Raw genomic sequence first — 22407 nt, 5'->3', positions numbered from 1 at the left:
AGTACACACCACTACCTTTTTTTCGAGAGAGATTTGGAGAAAATGAAATTGGCTCTTGGTATTGAGAGGAACAGAGTCCTTTGCTGCCAGCGGTAAGAAGTGGATCTGGTGTAGCAGTGCTACAAGAAACCCCTTCTGGTTTTGCAGTCAGTTGAGGATGTGTGCCTGTCATTTCACTGAACTTCAGCATTTAGTACTTCACAACATGAAAAGCTGGGTGATCAGTTTTCTACTCAAGTATCTAAAGCAATATTATTTTTCAAAGTCTGTTTTGTGGTGCTTTATAGTTTAGCTCTAAGATATTAAACGTAAGCAGTAGAAGAAACTATTGCTTTAGGAGGGTTTCTCAAGTGTGTTATGGTTTGCTGTCATAAAGACGGTGTGCGTATAGATGGTAGGACCTAGAATCATCCAACTTTTTTTTTTACTGTTTAAATTTCACTTCATTAGATCTAATTTAATCCTCTTATCAGCTGAAATCCTTAACTGATGACAATTAGAATCTTCTAACTATTAAATGTAGTTTAAAATTCTTGCAGTCAGCTCCACTAACTCATGAGCAAAAACACTTCTCCCTCTTTGAGAAAGGCGAATGTCAGGCCCCAGCAGGCCTGTGTCCAATAGGTCGTCCCGTGATCAAAACCAAACAAAACTCTGCTGGTGACACCAGCCTCAGAGCCCAGGTATCAGTAAGCTAGGTCTGCCTCTTCCGTGTCATTCCCTACAACAAGACAGATTGAGAATATCTCCTGTGCTCCTTGATCCTTTTACCAACCTGTCCAAGGGCCTGAAGTATCTTTTGAGTACCCTTAGACTTTTCATTGTGGCATTGTTGCTACCCACATGAAAAAGCAAGAGCAGATAATAATCTGACTGGTGTACCAGCCTGGGAAGTTTTCTGATAATGTTCTTAACCCGAGCCCTGGGGAGGAAGTAAACCTGTGGGTCTGGTGAGCAGATCAGGTCCTCTGTTCCCCTCGGAAGGGAGTTGCCTATAACCCTAACACACCACTTTTATTTCATGGAGGTGGTCATCATGTGAGGGTAGTCAGTCCTGACCTTGGTGACTCTTCTGGCATATAGGGGTCATCATCCACCTTATCATGTCCTTCCGATTCCAAAGCCTCATATCTGTTGTGGAAGGGCACCTGGGAAGGCAAGGTGGACAAGGAGGAGCTTCTCTCCTTGTTTCTGTTCACCCTCAAGTCACTACCTTCTTCCTAGAGCAAAGAGGGTACAGGATCCCCCCTGTCATGTCTTTGTCATGCGAAGAAGCCCCCTCAGACACCCCGGGTACCTCACAAGCCTCGTGTTCCTCTCAGCACACGGGGGCTGCTGGCGGTGGCTTCCCCCGAGCCTGATGGTTTCAGTTTGCAACCATTAACCTACTCTTCCCCCGCCCCAATGTCAGATTAGGTTATTAAATCTTCTTAAGGGTATTGCACTGAAATGTATTAGACAACTGAAATTAGTCTATACATTAACAAAATGTCTCTCACAATTTAACGTTATGACAGAAGGTGGAAGATTTCTGTAACGTTAATTCCTTCGAAGGCCATGAGTGTGTTTTCTAATATAACTAAAAGTGGTTAGGATTATAAGACCTCTGTACAAATACTGCATTTTTGAAGGTATGTGCACATATAAATAAATGGTCTCATTTTTTTCTTTTTTTAGTATTTTATGAATAGTAAACCTAATGTTAAATTTTTCTTTATAGTATAAGTTTTGGCAATGTGCATTCCAACCTGCCAGTTTCTGTACTTTACCTTTTTTTTTATTTGTATTTTTTTTATGTATTTTATATTTTATATTTGTATTTTTTATATTAGAAATGTCTCATCTCTGACACAGACAGGCACAGGCACTTCTGTATCATTTTGGTTTTGAGACTCACCTTCCTGTGCTGCTTGAAGCATAAAGGTGTCCTTGACAAAGCGTTGAATTTTTGGAGTTTTGTCATGGTAATACTTCACCATTTTTGTTTCTCTTTTTCTCAGAGAACTTTTTCAGAGTTGAAATGACTTCTGTGTTACTTAACGTAGAGTTCCTCCTAGCAAGTGCTGTAAGACTTGTCTTTATCACCTGAAGTGCCAGTCATGATTTCCTTTTGCTGCTTTAAAATTGCTGTCACATCTTAAGGGCCGTATCGTTAAGAGTTTTGTTTTTGTTACTATTGAAAATCTAAATGGTTCTTGTTTTTTCTCAGCCATGACTTGAAATTTATAAGTGCCGTTATGGTTTGTTTTCTAAATTTCCGGGCACCTGCATGCACGTGTGTTGGGTGTTTATTCAGTGGGTGGGCTGCACCGCGAGGAGGGAACGTGCAGCATTCGGCTGCTACAGAGGAGGTGATTGCAGTCAGGGCATTAATGCTGATTTGTGATTGCAATGTGTTACTCAGATACTACCTGCTGAGACGCTGCTCAAAGTTAGATGAAATTAGAAGGATCAAATGATCGGGGTGTAGAGGCTATTACTTTGCTGGAAATAATCTAATTGGCACAGCTTACAGATGGCACATTGCTGCTGCTGACCTGCTAACTGCTTGCTACTTGATTCTGGAGGAGGAATTCATCTGTTGGTATTTGTTATCATTAATCTGCCTTTGGAAACGTTCTGTGGTTAGAAAATATTTGTTGTTAATAGTTAAAGTTAATTTATAAGTAAATCTTAAATAAAACTTTTAATTTCACATGGTGCAATGCAAAAATAACTTTCTTCTTCCCTTTCCAGTTCCTCTTTGCTAATCTCTAAGATCAATTTTTAGTTCCAAGTTTAAAGTTGACTTTGTATTATGAGGATTTTTTTCTCACCTTTGAACCTGTTTGTCATTTACTTCAATGGGACTATTCCAAATTTGCTTTTATAGATCATTTTAAATGAGGTTATTCTCTGCACAGATCTTTGTTAATTGACTTGGGGGGAGGAGGAGTTGTCATGCAACTTCCTGAAAAAATTCCCCCAGAGGAAGTAAAAGGTAGTCTTGAGAACAATTTTTAGTCTCCATATACAAGGCTACCAAACGTATACAAAACAAACTCTTAAGGTGCTGATTAACACAGTAAACATACATCCCCAGAAAGCGGCTTCCAGACTTTATTTTTCATCTAAGTCTGTCTGACCCTGCCACCTCCACCCCAGCCTGCCCACTTCCCGCTCTCACTTCTTGTGCTCATGCCCTCAGCGGAGGCCAGGTGCCCCGGGAGGCCAGAGGCCCCGACGCTGACCTTTGATAAAGCTGGCAGGGCTCCGGGGAACCTCGTCTTCTGCCTCGGTGCCCCTCGCCTCGCTTGTGCTGCACGCTCGCCTCACCAGCTGGAAGGAGGAGCTGCAGGCTTATCACTAATTACCTCGTAAATACGCTGTTCTTCGTCATTGTTCAAAGGACACAACCTGTGTATGTTAGAATACATTTAAAAAAAAACAAAGGTTGGAAAATTTGTCTTTCTCTGTAACACATTTTTATACATTCTGTAAGTAAATGCAGCTCATCATTTTGTATTTACACAAGCCTTGCAAGATTAAGAAGGAGGGAACCTGTAAGACCCTACTCGTGAAGTAATCTCAAATGTGATTATTAAAAGTTGTCACCAGGTTTACTGTCTGAAACATTTTATTTGGTTAAATGAACAGAAATATCTTTTGGATAGGTTAATTACACCTATCTGGCATAGGAGTATAGGTGAACCATTATCTAAAAGAACTACTTTCAATATTTTTTATATAATAAAGTCCTTTTATATTCATATCAATGGACTGTTTTCTGTTCCTCATGTAATCACATTATATGAATCCTAAAACACTTGCTGACATTGTTCAGTTTTTCTCCAGGAAGCTGTACATTAAGTTTGAGTATTGTATTAATTCACTGACATTTTCCTGCAAATAATGAGCTTTTCATAGTCTGTCTTCAGTGTATGAGCTAATCGTGAGTTAAAAGAAAAATAAAATGGGTATAGAAATCACCCTTTGATGTATTTTTGTGTTGTGCATTAAGGGTGATTGAAACATGGGTCTGGGCATACATAAATTCTGAGAGTAGGAAAAAATTGTCTTGTCATATTCCTCCTCTGCAGACCTACCCACTGCACCAGTGTGTAGCTAATTCAGAATGACTTCAGAAAGCAAAATGGACCTTTCTGTAGATACTTTCTGACAACTGGCTCATCTTTTCAGATTATTGGCAAGAACCATGTTAAGCCGTGCTGTCACCAATCCTATTTTCATCATCCTAATTCCTTTGCAGAGTAAACTCCAAATTGTCTTGGAAATACCCCGCTGGTAAGCTGATAGAGCACATAGTGCCTGGGACAGGACACTGAGCATGGGTTCATGCGCACACAACCCAGCCAGTCTTACAGGATGGCCTCCGTGTGCCCCAGGTCAGCTTGTATGTAGCACAGAAGAGCAAGGTTCAGAACTGAAGAGTAGGGGCCACCTTTCTGTTTTGTTGTACCTAGTGGCAAATTTAAGTTCTCGTAAAATAAAAATATGCCTCGAAGTTATCATTTGGTTATCCTGTTTTGTTTCTCCAGGGATTTGATAAAGCATCCCTTGTACCTGTGCTATCTACCTGCAATCAGCAGTGTGGACGTGAAAGCAAAAGAAACAGCATCCTCTAAATCCAAAATGAACATGGGCACTTTAGTTACTTGCAGAAGGGAACACTGAAAGCAAGCAAGTTAAACTTTAGAAAACAAAGTTGGGTAAAGGTGGTATTTTTTAGCTTAAGAAGAATCCTGCACTAATTAGTTCTTCAGCTCCATTGCGCCATGTATTTCTGTAGGGGCACTTTGGCAGCCGTTGCTGTAGGCAAGGGCTCCTGATATCACTGATGCAAAACACAGTAAGAAAGCACAGCAGAGTTCCTGAAAAGAAATGCTGAACAGCAATGATAGGTGATGAATAAAATGTTTTACATGTGTGTGAAAACCGAGGTTATGGTCACAGATACCGTGCCATGCAAATCCATGTAATGGAGATGTCTGTTTACCTCCCAGGCTCTACCTGGGCCAAAGTCTCACCTAAATTAAAACTTCCAACATCTTCTGGTTTTACTCTTGCTAGGAATTAAAAAACAAGGCCTGTGGTTTTGAAGAACACTTTTACATTTTGATTAGATGTAATAGAATTGAAAAATGTGTGGTCTTGTCGAAATGAGGAAACTGGCTTTAGGAAACATTATTTCTAACCAATGTTATAATTTCTAAATAGCAAATTTTTTTTCTGAAATCTACACTCCTAGTTATACGACAGCAGTAAAGAAAAATGACAAAAACATTGTCCTGCATTACACTCAGGTTAGGATCTTCAAACCCTCCTTCAATTTTAAATATGTTCTAGGCTTTATGGTGTTTCTCCCACTTTCGTTTTTAACAGTTCCTGACGGGGTTAGAGACCCAAGCACAAATATACTTACGAGGGATGATGGAGGTAGAGGCCCTGGATGAAATTAAGCTTCCCCCTACACTGAAAATCTTTTTTTTTTTTTTAAAGAAATAAGATTGAATGCTCCTTTGGTGCTGTTTTTTTTTCTCTTTCAGGCTGTAAATATTTTGGAAAAGGGCTTGGAGTGGCAAATTGTGGCTTACCAAGAGAGCTCTTTGCCCAGAGCACAGCCTCTGCAGCAAAACAGTGGCTGCTGTTTGCAAGCTTTAGCAGTTCCTAGCTTTTTTTTTTTTTCCCCTTAAGCTTATTCCTAGTTACATATTATTTTTTGTATTTCGATTTGCCTGCGCTACTGCTCTGAATTAGTTTAAAACAACAGGTCATCTACACTTCTGTAGCAGGACACCTGAACTGATAAGCCAGGCTGAATAGCAGGAGAGGTTTGCTTAATATACATTTGCCTGTGAGTGTCTGAGCAGGGGCTCCAGTACACCTTAACCCTAAAAGTTTCCTTTCAAGTGATGGTTGGGTACCTTGTGGGTGTGTTCTTCAACTTGCTGACAGGAGTCACCTGTGCTAATTAGTTGTCAGTCTTTCAGATGCTGAACTCTGGTCTCCTCATCCTGTTGCATTTGGCCCGCCTGGTCTTGGAGAGACCTCGGTGCTTCTAGAGGGCAGCTTGGCTCTCCTGGGGTGGGCGGCTGTGAGAGTACACAGGGTGTCCAGCGGAATCACCTGCTTTGCTCCAAAGACTTACAAGGGAAATCTTTTTGTGACCGTCTCCAATTCAGGCATCTAAAATTAGGTGGGAAAAAATTGCACTGCTGTGATGGTGATTTCTGTTATTGTGGACATGCAAAAAAAACAACAACAACAAAAAAAAAAAACATAAGAAAGTCACAGATTAAGCCTTTCCTCCCTTCCACCCCCCTGAAGTCCGTACTGTTAAGATGCATTGTCATGCAAAACTTACCTTCCCTGGATCCGTTTCTTTCTAGTGTTTCTTACCCCTACGTTCTGCTGCTGTCTCTGCTGCTCTCTCTGCATCCTAATCCTTATTTCTTCTTTACACAGTTACTCTGAACTAGATTGATCCTTTTTATTATTTTATTATTGTTTCCTTTTTCCTTTTACTTATTTCCTGATATCTGTATTTTCTGTGCGTTCTGCACTGTGAATTCTCTGCACTGTAATTCCTGTATCGTGCTGTATGTCCTTGCATCTGCTAAACCACAATCACCCTGTTCCGTTCCTACAGCATTCTTGGTAGGACCATTGTGTTTGCCTTTGGACTGTGTCTGTTGCTCTGTCACCTGTTGTGGTGATCTCTAAACACCTAGACATTTCCCCCACACTTCTTTCTTCCCGTTGTGCACACACCTGATTTGCTTACTTCTCTCTCTATGCAGTGGTCTTGCCAACGTGGCAGAGCTTCTATCTTATATTGTATTTTTCTTACGTTATTTTCCAGTCTCACACAAACTTTATTTTTCCTTTTATCCTGTACATTTCTTTATCCTATAAATACATGCCTTCCTCTGATGTGCACACATATTCATTAGATCTCCTTCTATATTCTCTTAGACTTACAGTTGTACTGGTATTTATTGTAGGTATTTATTTATGTACATTTATATGGTGGAATCAGAGTGCGTGCTCTTACATCCCGACCCAGGAGTTACCAATTAAAATCTTTTGGCCACAGGAGTGTATGTGGGCATCTTCGAGGGAAGGTTTTTTCTGTACGTAACTCTTGATGTTTGTCCATACAATTTTAACAGCCACTTCTGTAGATTCTGAAACTTTCTTCAGTTTTCTGACATCCAGTCATTTGTTATTCTTCGAGTTTTGTCTGTTTGTTTTTATTATTTATAAAAAAAAAAAGAACGGCTTATGCTTTCTAGATTTGCTACAGTACTAAAATCGTAAAGAGGAAATTAGGTTTATTCTGTCAAAAAAGTGTGAAATTCTTTGCATAGTCACTGAGGAGGAAAATATAACAACAAAACACAATTTTAGTTGATGTTTGCTACTGATTCCTCTGATACCAACATATTGTATCTCAATCCAGGGATTGCAACATGGGAGATAAGACTGGGAAATATGTACTGATCCTGAAGTTTAAAGAATCATTTAGACTATTTAATTCCATGTAATGTGTGTTGCATATATTTAATAAAATTTCCCAAATGTGTTATAATAATGTAGACAAGCATTTAGCAAGGCACAGGTAGCTGTTACTGATGATGCAGCCCACCTTGGCTTTAACTGTGCCAGCAGGTAATTTAATAGCGCTGATTTATGTAGTTAAAATACTTTTATTTTACTAGAAAAGCAGGGCTTTGGTTTTGGGCAGTGATACTATTGGAGTGAATTCACGTTCATGTGCAGATTCCTATTTTTGTATGCCCCAAGATCTTCTTTGCAGTATTATCTCTAAACTTAAATTGTACTAGATGAGAGTTCACCCCATGTGGGCTGCCTGCCTGCTAGTTTTTGAAGTTTTTATTGTGTAAGTATTGGTTTTCATTCTCATTTACTGTTCATATAGGCATAGCCATTGTGCTACTTTCATCTGTGCATGTGTGTTGCGTTCTTTGCCACGTTTTGTGTCGTGGCCGTAGCCTACTGAGCAATGTTCCTCTGTCATGTGGGAGCTGGGCTTCCGCAGGGTCCATTCTGTATAACTCTTGCTTCTTGGCTGAGTTGAACCCTTTCAGTTTTGCTGTTCCTTTTTCCGCTCCTATTTCTGTCCTCAGCTCAGACAGCTCGATTGCAAACACAGCAAGGAGAGGCCTTCCTTGTGGCTTTACAATAATGCTGTGCCCCGTCAGTGTCTTGACTGCCAAATAGGTTGCAGCGCTTGTCAAGGCTGTTAGGCACTTTGCAAACAATTGCAGTTATTTATATTTATGTACGTGTGTGTATTCTTTATATATATTTTGTAGAACTCAAACTATATTTTTCTTTTTTTACTCTTCATAGAAGTGACTTCTGTAATTAACGAATACAAATAACAGATACAGTTTTATTATGTTTTACATCTTTCCCTTTACCTCTTATTGTTGGTTTTTGGGTTCATCCTGTTCTAGGCCCCTTTTTACTCACTTTTTGCAGTATTGGGAATATGAAGCATCTGTGTTGGTACCCAAAAGTCAAGTGATTTGATCAGTTTGCTTTGCAGGATCCTTTCATCCTCTCTAGTGGAGTACCATGGGCAGGGCTGCAACTTTTTTGATCTCCGATGATTGTGCTGAGTAACTTCATGCTGAAAGGGCACAATTCAAATCTGTCACCTTTCTGGCTCATTGAGCTTTGTGGATCTCAACTATGCTCTTTTTGGTGTCGGAAAATGTGTCACAATTCTTTCTTTTGTTTATTGGAACTTAATATTTGTCCATGGCTCTGCAGGGTTGTGCAGCAGCTGAAAGCAGACTAGTGAGAGACTCAGAGTAACCACTGAAGCTGCTGTACACCAGACTTCTTACAATTACCAGGTTATAAATCTAGTTCCATGTTGAATGAGTAAAAAGATTTCTGTTTCATGGCAGATAGTTCAATGAAGATGTCCTCTCAGTACTGAGAAGAGTTTGAAACCCACCTCCCAAATGCTTCTACAAGTAAGAGATGATGTGGAGTTGACTCTGCTTCTTCCAGAAAAGTCTGGTTGTAAGCACATTGTACGTGTGAGAGGCTTTGTCACTATCAAAAGCTGTTAGGATGGCAGTAATGAAAAACTCTTCTACAAAACGGATAGAAAAATTGGGAAAGGAGAAAAATAGAAGATTGTATTCTTAGTGCATGTGATACAGTGCAGTTTTCTGGAGGAAAGAAAAAGAGTTTCAGACATTCATTGATTTTCCTGATACAGTTGAAAAAAGTTCAGTTAATAAAACTTAAGGGTGTCGGAAATACTGTCCTATTCGAAACAAAGTAGGGAACTCAAGGTAGACAGAAGACACACACCTAAGAAAATGAAGTTTTCGGTCTGTGGGGCATGAACCAACTTCAGTATTTTTAGGGTTAAGAATGAGTGTTTCTTTGTGTAAGCTGTGCCACAGCTGCTTGTTGATCTATTTCCTTTCTTAAGTAGAAGCTGTTGTGAGGGAGATAGCACTGAACTAGATAAAAAAAGTAACATGCCTAATGTTGCTATTAATGTGGAAATTAACGTGTTCCTGAGATGCCCGTTGGTATCCGAACCTCTGCTACTTTCGGGTTATCTGGGAACTGAAATAGAAAAGTTTGCTCCTTGAAGTCATACCTTGTTTTTATGTGGATCTTGCCATGTGAGGTGCAATTTTATCCCTTCACTGCATAAGCTGCTGTAATATGCTTTATTTAAGACACGGGAATCCAGAAGTTACAGCTGCAGAGAATACAATTACTGTCTTACTGGGGGAATAGAACACAATGTTGGTGGATCCTTTACACTGATTTCTCAGGTGTTTCTGGTTGTAGGTTGAAGGCTTTGGTAATTACTAAGCTCTTAACTGCTCTGAATGCCATTTTTCTGGGAGGTCACCCTTGCTTCATGGCGAGAACATGAAAAGGCAAGAGGACATGGCATGGCTTCTAAGCTAGGCCGGGCCCCGTGGGGGCAGCTCCTGAGCATGGCCTGCTCAGCGTGGGCAGGGTGAACTCACACCTGCCTGCAGCCGTTCTCATACATGAAGACTTAAACGTGACACTGCCACACCAAATATTAAGGTATGTTTCTGGACAGGAAGGTTTAGGTGTGTTGGCTTCTCATGTAAATTTTTAGTTTTTTAAGATTTGGGTGCACAGAAACGTACGAACTAAACCAAGAGATGCCAATGCCTGCTGCTAGGCGATGCAGAGGGGTGGGGTAGGCTTCACCTCACTCCCAAAATGTCCTTGAGCTAAATCTAAGAAACAGTGGTAACAGGGCTAAAAACCTGAGAGTGGTTTGGGAAGGGACGGCATTGGGGTTCTCCCTCCCTCATCCCCAGTCAGGAAATGTGTGTTCGGGAATGAGCTGTCCATGATAGAGCAGTGAGGACTATTGATATTGGGCAGATATAGCACAGTATCAGTAGGACTTTGTTTACTGATGTTGAAAAACTCTGTCCGTCTGTGTAGATGTCAAGTTAGAAAAACAAAAGCTGTAATGGGAAGGAGCTTACCAGTGCCTATCCCAGTAACAAGTCAGTAGAGTGTCAGTAAAATGAAAACTATGTCATTATACTTTGCTTCTAATTCTTTCTTTTTTTCTGGTATTGTTAAATTAACTTTAAATCGCTGTCAATTTCACATCTACATTTATTACAGTATTTCTGACAAAAATGCTACATAATTATAAATACTTCTAATTTTTGTCTTTTTTTTCCCTTAAACTAGTTTGTAAAGATTAGATGTTACCATCATTTTCTCATATTTTTTTCAAGTCTTCTTGAACTTGAGAAAAATTGGTGAGGAGAGAAAAAGTAAGAACTCCTATTTGTGTAATTCCTTTCTGTTTTTTCTTTATCCTTTTAAAGTTCTTTAAAATCTCAAGAAAAGTAAAAAACGGTGTTTCCCATAAACCAGGGTTCTACTAAAATCGTTTGAGTTCTGCTTCTCAGAAAGCACAGAGGAGCTGTTTCATATTCATATAAAATCTTTGCTTACTAGGTTTACTCATGTAATGCATGTATTGTATCAACTTAATTTGTGTCACTGTATGTTTTTTAATAATGCTGTTGGAGCTGGATTTTACGAGCAAATTTTAATAGTTTCATTTCTTTCAAATCTGTTTACAAACTATCACATAATTGGGCTGGTTTATTGATCTCACAGAGATTACACATCTGACACTGTTTGCACCAGTTAATAAAAGGGTTTGTTGGCTTTCTTTAAACCGAGTATTTGAGAATGCACAGATCAGTTATGCTGTAGAATTTAAATTGCTTATGTACTGGAATATTTACTACCCTCTTTGTTGTTTCATTTCAGAATGACCTTATTTAAAAATGTATGAGGCTATTTATAATCGACTCTGTGGCAGTGATTAAAGAGGTGTGAATAATAGCTTATTGGAAGTTGACAGCTCCTTGTTTGCTAAACCACTGCTAGGACGTTTATGCTGCTCAGTTGTACCTCATTTTTCTAAGGAGAAGCTGCATTTTGACAAGTGCATAGAACAGGTATATGTGGCTGACATTTTTATTATTTAAAAAAAAAATCTGATCTTACTTCTTTCACTACATTTGGTTAATGAATTGCTTACCTGTGTCTAATGATCTCTCCACAGTGTATTATTAAAATGAGTGGTAATAAAAATAAAAAGTCCATTTTTACTTGGAAAATAGATGTGGTTTTTCACAAATGGAAATAGTTGCTCCAAAGGAATTTGATCAAGCAGTCAGAAATATGTCTGATGAGAGTAATACTTTTTAGACTGGTCTCTGATGTTTTTGATCTTAGATTAGGATTCTAAATATCTCCAGGAAGGAGATCAGGTACTTTTTCATTGCTATTCAAAAATAAGATTCAAGGAAAAAAGGACTGTGATTTATTTGGTTTCAAATGGTGTTTAAGTAATTCAGGTTTTTGTAACAACATGCACAGAAATCAATAAGCTTGTAGGCAATGCTGATAATCAGATAATACTGAGTGTTTATCCATACAGCTGATAATCACAAATAACTTCATGGTTTATGCTCTGCTGTTACTGATGTCTCATTTGACCTGGTGAACTCATTTTACACGTAAATAGTAATTAAAGTCCTTGTTCACTCTTGTGTCTTGGTTTATGGGATTAAGTAGTTCTTTTTAGGTCTGTAGACACCATGGTGACAGTATAGAACCTAAGACTTTTAAATGATTTTGGAGAGGGTTTGTCAGAACTTTGCAAGGGCTTTCATACTCATCTTGAGTTTCTCACAACCAAAAATCAGTAGTCATTTTTCTTTACTACAGCGTGTTGTTTATCAGTGACCCGAACATACGTTAAATCTTCCTAGGCACATCAGACACTGTGTATTCAAAGTGCTTAATGTGGTGCCGAAATTCATCTACTTTTATATTTTCACACTGGCTTATTACTAAGGAAGTTACTGATATTACTGAGCTGACGTGCTTAATGGTATAAATCCCAGCAGAATAATAGAAAGAATTTGTAACTTTTTCCATTAAGAATTTTTAAAGATCTAGAAAAAGTGGCTACAAATAAAATGCTGTCATACAGGAGATCTAAAATGAGATAGGGCAGAATTTGTGCACTGAATTAATAGGCTACTATAGGTATTGTTGAAATTAAATATATTGTAAAAATAATCTACATTACTTCTGTTCTTAAGAACTAGCTTGTGGTCGTTACAGAGTAGGGATGCAGTTTTGTAGGTGTGCTGCAGTATCCTTTCTGCTGGTCTAGTTGGTGATAAGAGTCTTCACCCAGCTTCCTCAAAAGGCAGCTCTGAGCCCACATGGAGCATGGCATTCCTCTCCTGAGCTGCTTGCTTTGCGGTGCTGAGTATTTCCGTCACGGGCAGGCAGTCAAAATGCCTGGGGATTCTCCTGGAGGAAGGAACCTGAATACAGTGTGGCTTGTAGGAGAGTATGTGGCTTTGCAAAATATACAGGATTTCAAGTAAAAAAAAAATCTTTGGAATAATAAAATTCTGGAACTTTGCAAGTTATTCCTAAGTACTTAAAATAATTTATATTGCATTTGTGTTGCTTATATATGGTTTATTCTTATGAAAATGCCGTAAGATCTCAGTAGTCACCTGTACTTGTTCAAATCTCCTGATCACAGACAGTATAAAATCATTTTTGTGTCAAGAAAGTTTGGTTCGTTTTGCAGTTGCTAACAGGTTTAGGCTGATAGGGGTGGTGATACGGCGTCGTTACAAGGCGGAAAAGGAGGCTGGACTGAAGCCAGAGCAGGGAACGCTCACATGCATTTCTCTGCCACCATGTAGTGACGCTGAGGTTGGAAAAGTTTAATTACCCTCTCTACTCCCTCTTACATTTTTTTTGCTTTCCTTACTGAATACTTGTGTGGCCTTGAGCTTGTTAATCAGCAGACCTCATAAGCGAGCCAGATGATGCATTGTTACAGTACCTCGTACAGCTGCTGCTTTCCGGAGTACAGTGATTACCTGCGGTGGCCAAAACTAGTGGCTTCCTATTAGGGTGCAGTGGTTACTAATTGGTCTAAATTTAGCTGCTAAATCCAGGTTAATTTTTTGCTTTTACACTTTTTTTTTTAGTTCATGTCGTACTGAAATTGTAGTATGAAACTGTGGGTCTGTTATCAATTTTTTGTTCTTTATCTCTCTGTGTTCCTAATCTTTAAAAAAAAAAAAAAAGTCATTTAGATCAGCTTGTAAAAAGATGAATGCTCTGAAGGCAGGGCTAAATGTACTAACTCATCTTTTTATGAAGGAATATTTATTTCACCTCACATGTCTCATGTTAGGCTTTAAAAAAAACTGTCAGGAAGAATTTTTACCGGTCCACAACAGATGTCTCAAACCTCTACACAGTGTCTTTAATCACAAATGTTCAGCCTGGAATTTCTCCTCCTTAACAGTGCAGGAGCAGAGCGGTTGTTGGGCTGGCTTTGGACCCCAAGAGCAGCATGGATGTACTTGGTTGTTACTGCTCTTTACCACGGTATTTTCAGCTATTTCCCGCGACTCTCAGCGGGCAGCAGTTCGTGCAATACGTTGGCGTGCTGAACACTGCTGCGAAGGAAGGTCAGGATGACTGGTGGCCACGGAGTCTTTCCGTACCCTCCTCAGCGTGGTGAAAACTGATCTTTTTCCCTGATCTGCCTTTTCCAGAAGTGCTATTTCTGTCAGGCTACCTTGTGTAGTTGTGATTTTCTTTGTATGAGTTGCTCATCCCATCCTGCTACCTCCGTTTTGGCTGTTTGTCTTTCATGGGCATCTGATTGCCTATTCAGTGACTTCTTCTCCGTAGCCCTTCGCTGACTGACTGTGCTCATGTTGTAACCCTCGATATGCTTTCCTACAGCTCCCTTCCACTAATAGCATGGTGGCTTTCAAAAATCTGAATTCCCCTGCAGAAGGAGTTATGGGATGATTTAGTCCCTTCCCTGATCCTGATCATTTTAGCTCATGATCGTTTTAGTTATACTTGTAACCATAAAGATGTCTCAGCTATTTTTAGGAGAACCAGAGTATTAGATACACCTTGAAAATGGATGTAAGTGTCTTCTTGGAAAACTTATCACTGATTAGAATAAATATTTTTCCTGTTTAAGAGGTCCCCAAAATCAGATCTGATCACACTTTAATCCTTCATTCTTTTTCAAATTCCATGTTTCCTTGCACTTTTCCCTCAGGAAATAAAGGGTTGCAAGCCAAGAGAGATGTTTAGTATCTGAGATACCATCAGACAAGTGCTCATTATTAAGATTCATGAATGGAATAATTAGGTTAAAATGCTTTGTATTTATTAGCTTTATTATTATTGCTGTTAGTCCTTTTTGCAGCATGTGAGTGAATTGCAGTTGGGCTGATCTGATAGAGCACATAAAATTCTTAAAACTTAAAATCTGCCAAAAATATACTGTATTTTAAATTAAAGGTTTACATATTCTAGAATAGCTACAGATAACACCAGGCCTTTGTTATCTTCCGTATCTCTCTGGCTTGCAATTTTAATCAAACAGCTCTGGTGAAATTTTTAAAAGACTGCCTGTGAAGCAATAAAAATAATTAACGAGGTATTTGAAAGTTTTTCTCCCTTTTTAGAAGTTCTGTCACTTCATAATGCAATCCAAACCTATGCAGTTTGTTTGGATTATTTCTTGTCTTTGCACAGAGATCCCTCTTCACAATATAAGAGCCAGTGGAAGAGTGTAAGAAGGAGGAGTCTACCCAAAAGAAAAAACAAAGTTTTTTCATCCTTCAGTAGAAGGGAGGAAGGTTGAGCTCCCTTTTGCAGCAAATTACTTGATTTCATTGTCTCATTTGACCTCAGGGAGAAGTTTAATGAAGTAGCACTATATACAGTGAGGTTGTTGTAGACCATATACAGTAAGATTGAAGATCATTTGTCCCCTAAACAAAACATTTTTAATTTCAAGCCAAATGTTCCCATTGTGGTTTATTAGTGGTCAGCTGTTTTTTTTTCAGTAGCCTTTCCAACGAGAAAGCCTCTCGAAGTGCCCAGCGGGTGTTTCTTACTGTCTTCCTCAGTAGTCATCTGAAATCAGGCTTGTCTGTCTTACTTTCATACTGTCATTCCCATTCACTCAGAAAAGGCTGGCAGGATTAAATTTCAGAATGCCTGTAATGCATGTCTGCTCATTTATGTGAATAAATACAGGTCTGGGTATTTTCTCCTTTTTTGGGAAAGCAGTCTCTTTACTTAAGCTACCCTTAGGTGATCCTTTGTTAGATTCTTCTTCATTGCAATTCATTTACCTTACGTATGAATTTTAATGTCAAATGGAGCAGGTAAGCTCTTTTAAATTAAAGTCTCAAAATATCTAACTTCATCCTTGTGTAGACAGTGAGAATTCAGAGGTGTTGGACTAAATTTACTACAGCTACTCACAACCATTAACAAGTCTTGGGGCATGCCTGCCATACAATCAATTCCAATGTAATAGTTAAAATCTCTTTTATGCACTGGTATTTTAAATCACCTTCATTTGCTGGGCTCTTTTTTAACATACTTATTTCTTGGGAACTTTTCATAAGCTTTACAGTGCTGCATGTTGATCCTGTACAAACGAGTACCTGCTTTCTTGGAAATACAGTGTAACATGTAGCTTCATACTATAAAAGTTATTAAAAAGTTATTAAGAATATTTAAGACAAGTTTTAGCATTAGGTTATTAGCTACTATTCATTGTGCTCATATTGTAGTAATGTTACAGTAACTGAAGGATGTTGTAAAACTTATTTCTCACTTCTACTGTCATACCAACATTTCATTTGTCCTTACAAATAATAACTATAGATAGTTAGATAGTTTCAAAAGGGAAAGTGAGATTTTTTTTTTATAAATCATTGATTAGTATACAAGTTTTCAGAAGTTGATAAGAGATTCAAATGCCAGTAGGACTCAGAAATACAGGAGTGAAGCTGAATCAGTAAAATGCAAGGGTTGACATTCGGAAAGTGATTTCATGTTCAGGAGGGGAACTGGTGAAGAGCTGGAGGCATACCTGGTGCTTGCTGCCGGAACCCAGCACTGCTGTCCAAGTCAGTTTCTTCTCAAGTTCAGCCCTGTAATACCTAGGCTCAAAGAGGTGAACTTGTCAAGTTTCAAGCACGTTGTCATTGACAGATCATCAAAGTGTAAGTGAAGATGTGGTTTTTGCTGTCCGTAGATGTGTGCACCTTTTAGGAGAGCAGAAGGGGCACCCTTGGTTTGGCTTCACAAGCAGTGATGAGGAGTCGAGGAGCAGTGGTTAAGTGGAACTGCATGCCTCTGCTCTTACACGCTTTTGTCAGTACGTATGTGTTGAATTAAGATGAATGGTTTAAAAATGCTTTACCTAGGGATCATGCATACATTCAGTATTTTCAATAGTCAAGTAGTTTTAAATTGCAAGATCTTTTTTTCCCCGTAATAATAGCATTTTCTGGTATATAGGTAGTTCAGGCAGAGATAATATTATGCCATCATGTTACATCTGCTCTGAAGTTCCTGGATTTCCAAGCTATTCTCTTACTCAATAAGACTTTGGAGAGAGAGACTATTATTTTTAAAGGCCAACAGCGCTTATTTCTCAGGATGCTATTCAGCTTTTTAAGGAAAGTGGTCTGAAATAATTCTCTAGTACATCTAATAGTTTGCTAGTTCATCTAAATAGTTACTCTATTGAGAAGTGAATGATTTACTTATTTTTTTAGTTTATGCTGGTGCCTAAATCCAGTATTTCTTTGTGTTAGTTGGATTTGTGCATCTGTATTATAACAAGGGGGTCTTGTATATTCTCCTCTTCATACCTGCAGTACTTTAGCAAGGCTATTTTGAATCTTCAGGTCTCTCTGATGGGGAGCAGATGCACTCTCGCTGTGTCAGCACGGCTGTGCAACCCTGGAAGTTTATTTCGTTGTCTCATCAGACCTTCTTTGTGAACCTGACTTATACTGAAATGTATTAACTATATTTGTGAGATATTTCAACAGCTAGATGAGGGTTCTGCTTCAACATGTGGTCTGAAGAGCTAGCTTTTCAAGTTCTCTCTGTTCTAAATATTTGCATCTCCATCCAAAAATCTGGATGTTATTTGCCATTGCTGGTAGACTCGGTAGCTGTATGTGGACAATCTGTGTACAGGAATGTAACAGTGCAAATCCAGATTACAGTTTTTAAAAAGTTAAATACCCTGCCTTTGGAACTGTCTATAACTTGATCTTCAGAAAAAATGAGGATCTTGCTAAAGTGTGCTGTGGATTACAGTCACAGCCTTTTGAAGAGGTTAGTATGGCAAAACGTTTTTATTTCCCTAATATAATGTCAGAAATATCCATTAAGCTTCATTCTGATGTGTTCAAATATACGAAGTTTTAATTAAATGTGTAAAAATTCCCTAATGTAATTTCCTATTGTCATTTTAGGAAGGTATACTTTCCTTATGGAATGCATCTTTTGAGTATTAAACTTTTCCTCAAGCTTTGTACTGTTCCATTTAAACAGGATAAACGAGACATTTCATAATCTCATGCATCCACCTGTTTAAATAGAACACCAGGGAATGTCTGCCCTTGAAATCCAGGAAAATAGTGTGAATCCTTCGCATATTCTTTGACCGTCTCTTTATTCATGCTCTTACATTGCAGTAGGTTTCTGGGAACGATAGCAGTTCATTATCTTGCAAAATGAACAAGCTACACTTAGAATTTCAGTAGTGTTTTATTTCCCACTTCACACAAATACATTATATAAATTGCCTGCGATTTAATATTTTAAAAGGATTGAAAGTCAGTAATGTGAAAAATCTGTAAGGTAAAAATGAGTGTTGTAAAAACACTGGAGATAATTAAAAATTGGAGAAACTTGGAACTTGTCATACTGCTCCCAGACAGTAATTCTCTACTGCCAACGTTTGGGTTGATTAGCTGTGAATATAAATGCAAAAAATTATGTACGTGTCATATATGAATATGCGTAATAAACTCATTATTTAAGATGCAAAACTACATGAAGCATACAAGATCATCCCAATTACATACTAAAACTGCGTTCATCTACATTTTTGGTATACGACATCTCTTTGTCTTCTTTATTTTCAGGAAAAGTAAATTAGGAATGTTTTATATAACACATAATCTCTACGAATTAATAATTCTGAATCCAAAAGTCAGGACCTGTATTTTGAAAACTGAAATCTAGAGCACCATTAAAAATGCTCATCTGTTAATATGGGGAATCACAGTGAAACCAAAATGTTGCTTGTCAACTTAAAGACAGTTTGGAAAAAAAGAAGTTCCCTTCTCCTCTGTCAACAGCAGCAAGTTCTAGCCAGGGGATTTACCTGAATATTGGGGTGTTTAAACTGGTAGTTGGATCAATATAAACAGCTGACCATTATGTACTTGACAAACTAACTCTTTTTAAACAATTATATTTAAGAAATTAACTTGAGGTTAAGAAATGTGAAATGAAAATAAAATGGCACTTTCTAAATATACTTGTTTAGATAATTTATTTAGACTATTTATGCAATATCTGTTCTAAGTTGCATAATTTATAGTTCTGTTAATTTAGGAATGAACGAGAAGTTAAAGAAAAATGTCAGAGCTTCCTGAGATGCGTGTTTCATTACGGTGTATATACAATGTATATGAGCTTATCAACATTTAAGACTTTACTAATGGCACTTCACGATAGACGTAAACTTCGGGTGCAAGAGAGAATTGCTGTAATAGGCTATTCTTATATATAAAATGTGACACTTGCAGTATCAGTCTTCTACATTGCATCTAAGAGGATCTCAAAAATTTATAAACCAAACTAATCCTCCTCTACTACAGTCTCTTTAGTATCCGTGAAATAAATATTTACTGCATATAGACCTAGGTAATGGTGTTATATAAAATCACCAGTATGATCAAATAAGTAATATGCTTTTCTGTAAACATGTCAACTATGTCTTGCTGAAAATGCCTAATGATACCTGAATTAATGCCACTAGACTCCGGCCAACTCAAGCACAAATGGATGGTCTATAACTGATACACCTGCAAGGGTTCCACAGGAGTGGAATTATTTCATACAGTGATTGAGTTGGCATCAGGGCGTGATTTTGTTTACAATTCATAATTTGTACTAACCTCAGTTTTTATGTATGATGCAAAATGGGCCAGCCGCTCCATATTAAAAGAAACGCAGCTTTTGAGTGTGGATGAAGGTAATTATCCAGACTTGGTCATTAATTCAGACTTGGTCATTAATGAGGATAAATTTAGATAAGGCAGCTGTATATCGCAGTTTTATTCAATTTATGACACAGCTAAGAACAGAAATAAGATACTGCACTTTCTTAGAGCCTTTGTTAGTATGAGGGAACCTGTATGTAATTTTTAAGCATACTCTTAGGGTGTGTGTCTGTGTTTTATGCCCATGTATCTCTAACAATGAGCATCTCCACTTTGCTGCAATCATATAAATTCTTGTCTTTGACCACGTTCTTCCAAGTGAGATACCTAGTATCAATTAAAGATAAGAGTTTTTTGTGGCTCATCTTAAACTATGTGGCATTTATCTGTGTCCACATTTGTACTTTAGTAATAAATCATCTATTTCTTAAAAAATCTGCCTCTAAGAAAGTCATAATCTTGGCTTTAAAACTCTTCTTTTAGCTGAAGTTTATTTTACATGTGAGGAATTTTATAAAGGAAAAAAACATTAAAGCACCTTGAGTAGGAACTGTGTAGAAACACTATGGTCATCATATAAATACATACAGCAAAGTGATAAAGTCAGCAGTGGAGAGAGAATTTTTGAAGAGTAAAACAGGCTAACTCTTCAAAATAATGCTTCCTCTTAGCCTCTCCTCATTTTGACTCACCGTTTCCAGTAGCTCTGTGATTGGAGGTACTAAAAGATGAAGGCTTCCCGGATGTTTGTACATCTTATGCTGAGTTTTAATGCCCACCATGCTTAGTTGCCTGTGGGGCAATAAGCCACTGCAGCCATCAGGCTGGCTGTGAGGAGCAACAGGCGGATGAGCAGATTGTTCTTTCCAGCCTTCTGAGTAAAACAATGGACTATAAAACTAACACTGATGGTGCGAAGGGAAACTTACCTGGGATGAAATAGGACATGAGGGAAAGGTTTGTAAATTTTGCCTCTTTAGTTGCTAAAGCTGAAGATGACTAGATGATCATTGCCTACTCAGAGTTGGTCCCTGCAGTATATTCTTTGAAAGCTGAAATTTAAAAATAACAATAAAAAAAATCACAAACAGCAGGATTTTCTCTATTTTATATTTATGTCAGTAAAATTTTATTGGAAACAACATACATTTTTTAGGACAAGAAAAATGGACAGGGAGCAGGAGATTTAGTCAAAAGTTCCTGCCTGTAAGTATATCACACCGTATATCACACCTCGTATTTGATATTTATTTTGTCCACGTGCATTCACAAATATAAATAGTTGTAAAAGCTTCAGTGTTGTTTAGGAGAGTTTTTGTCACCCGTAATGAGTGAACAGTTTTTTATGTTCATGAGACTACCCAAGGGACAGCGTACACAGTGGGGGAGCTGAGAGAGAGAGAAATGACCCAAGGCTGGCTTCTGCCCTGCTGAAGGTTTAAAACTGCAAGGAAATTATGGGGCACTGCTTTTATTTCCAACAGATTAAAACAAACACTGGAGGCAGGGGAAGGAGCAATAAGATTCTTGCTGTTCTGTAAGTTTTTCTAAATACTTAAAGTATTAAACTTACTTTAAGCTTTTGTACAACTTCCTGACAGCAGGAGTTGACAAGGAATTATACAGGCAGGGGTAAGTTCCCATTTGCAGAAAGCTCTGCAACCTTGGGTTGTACAATGGTGGTAACGGGCAAAAAATACAGTTAATTTCCTCATATATCTTCAGCTGTTTTGTTTCTGAATGTTAATTTTTTTCTTTTGGGAGCATTTCTAATATTTCCAAACCTATAAGCATCTTGTAATAATACCATTTTTCAAATTATGCTGCCATTGAGAATTTTCCTGTTTGCATGTAGAATTTACATGAATCCAGAGACTAGAAGGAGAGACTATTCGGACAATAGTTAGCTTTTTCATTACAAAAAGGACCATAATTTGCAAATCCAATAGAGAAATTACTATTGCAAGTCCCTCTGTCTCAATGAAAGCCCAAAAGTGTTCATTTTGCAGAGCTATAAAGCTTCCATTTTTAGCAGGAAGAACTGCAGAGTAATGAAGAGAAAAGTCTCAAATCAGCGAGCTGAAAATCACATTTCTTCAGTTACTTTTCCAAAGCAGCCCCAATAAGAGTTATATTTCAAAATCAGTATTTTATATATGATGGTATAGGTATACATCCCCAAATCTAATGTTAGGTTATCAAACCTGAAAATTTATATGTAAGTATGTATATATACATAACCATATATTCTCCTATATTTTAAAATTATTATTTTTGTTATTTAAAATTTAGTTCAAAACTCAAAAAGCAACCTGAAGAGAGGAGGTGGTGTCATTCTGTCTTTTACTGAGCTGCGTGCGCTATGCGTACCAAGTTGGTACCAGTCGTACAGCTCCATTGCCGTCTGCTCAGCTCCAACCCCACGCTGCAGTGCCGAGTGATTTGGGTACAACAGGAACCCACGTCTTCTGCACCACCCTTCTGCTGTCTCCCACAGGTTCATTTCAAGCTTTCCTCTGTGGCAGCTGTTGCAGTACGGTTGTTTGTTAGCGGTATGGATCCAGGCTATTTTTGATGACAGGCTTCAGTTCATAGGACTTGTCACGCATCTTCATCCACTTTCATCTAATATAAGGTTGTTGCTGGTTCTGGCTGGCATCTGCCACCACAAGCTCTTGGCTGTGGTGGCACATGGAAAGAC

The 22407-nt window shown here is 38.2% G+C and overlaps 1 protein-coding gene across 7 annotated transcripts in view; it reads left to right on the top strand.

Moving 5' to 3' along the window:
- Positions 1-22407, top strand: part of ZEB1 (zinc finger E-box binding homeobox 1) — a 129107-nt gene that overhangs the window by 67372 nt on the left and 39328 nt on the right. Inside the window, exon 1 of one of the 7 annotated variants that reach the window (XM_035545189.2) lies at positions 11463-11537. The exons of the other annotated variants lie outside the window; for them this stretch is intronic. The gene's annotated coding sequence lies outside the window, so the exon portion shown is untranslated. Of the gene's footprint in view, positions 1-11462; positions 11538-22407 lie in introns of those variants that run through there. 7 annotated transcript variants of the gene reach the window in all.

Source organism: Cygnus atratus, chromosome 2 (genome assembly GCF_013377495.2).
Source record: "Cygnus atratus isolate AKBS03 ecotype Queensland, Australia chromosome 2, CAtr_DNAZoo_HiC_assembly, whole genome shotgun sequence".
Lineage (NCBI taxonomy): Eukaryota > Metazoa > Chordata > Aves > Anseriformes > Anatidae > Cygnus > Cygnus atratus.
Note: the sequence above shows the minus strand (reverse complement) of the source record. Positions and strands in the feature narration are given on the sequence as shown.